The following is a 799-nucleotide window of genomic DNA, read 5'->3' as shown; positions in this document are numbered from 1 at the left end:
ACTTTCGTCACTTCCGGAAGCAAAGCATTTCCTGCGGAAGCAGAAAGTCCCAGAGACGCCACGGCCCACGCGGTAGCGCTGGAGCTTGTGGTGCTCCCGCTGGTTGCGAGTAGTGAATTGACCGCTTACAACGCCTGAGGAGTCCAACCAACTGGGAGGAACCACAAAAGTTAGTAAGCACTAGTCAGATTCCCCCAACCCCCGACCTGATAAATAACTTGTTTTTCCGTGGTGTCTCTTCAGTGTATATATTAGATTGCTGGAGTTTGCAAGATCCTTTCACGCACAGACGCGGTAAATGTGTCTTCTTGATCACCTTGTGGAAACGTCGACACTGAAAGGAGATGCCCAGACTCGCAAGCCTGGATAAGAATTAGAATTCAGTCGGATATGTCATTCCTAATTGCATGCACGTAAACATCCCCCAAGCATTCAGTGTCAGGTGTCAGGAGAAACAAGGCTAGGATTCAGTTAACAGAATATACAATACTTGTCATAAAGAAATTTTATAGACTGCTGGAAGATAGAGGAGTATCAGTTATTCTGAAGACACAGAGAGGCACCCCAACCGTCCTTGGGACCAGTAGGAAGAGCACCCAAACCACACGGACCTCTATAAGAAAATACAGGGCTCTATGGGCACCTGCTTGGCCCAGGCAGTTGAGCGTGGGACCTAGGCTCAGGTGGTGATCTGGGGGGTGGTGAGTTCGAGCCCCAGGTCGGGCTCACTGCTGTCAGTGCAGAGCCTGCTTTGGATCCTCTACCTCCTTCTCTCTCTGCCCCTGTTTGCACTCTCTCT

Source organism: Leopardus geoffroyi, chromosome D2 (genome assembly GCF_018350155.1).
Source record: "Leopardus geoffroyi isolate Oge1 chromosome D2, O.geoffroyi_Oge1_pat1.0, whole genome shotgun sequence".
Taxonomy (NCBI): Eukaryota; Metazoa; Chordata; class Mammalia; order Carnivora; family Felidae; genus Leopardus; species Leopardus geoffroyi.
The sequence above is the reverse complement of the archived record's forward strand: the minus strand, read 5'-3'. Positions refer to the sequence as shown.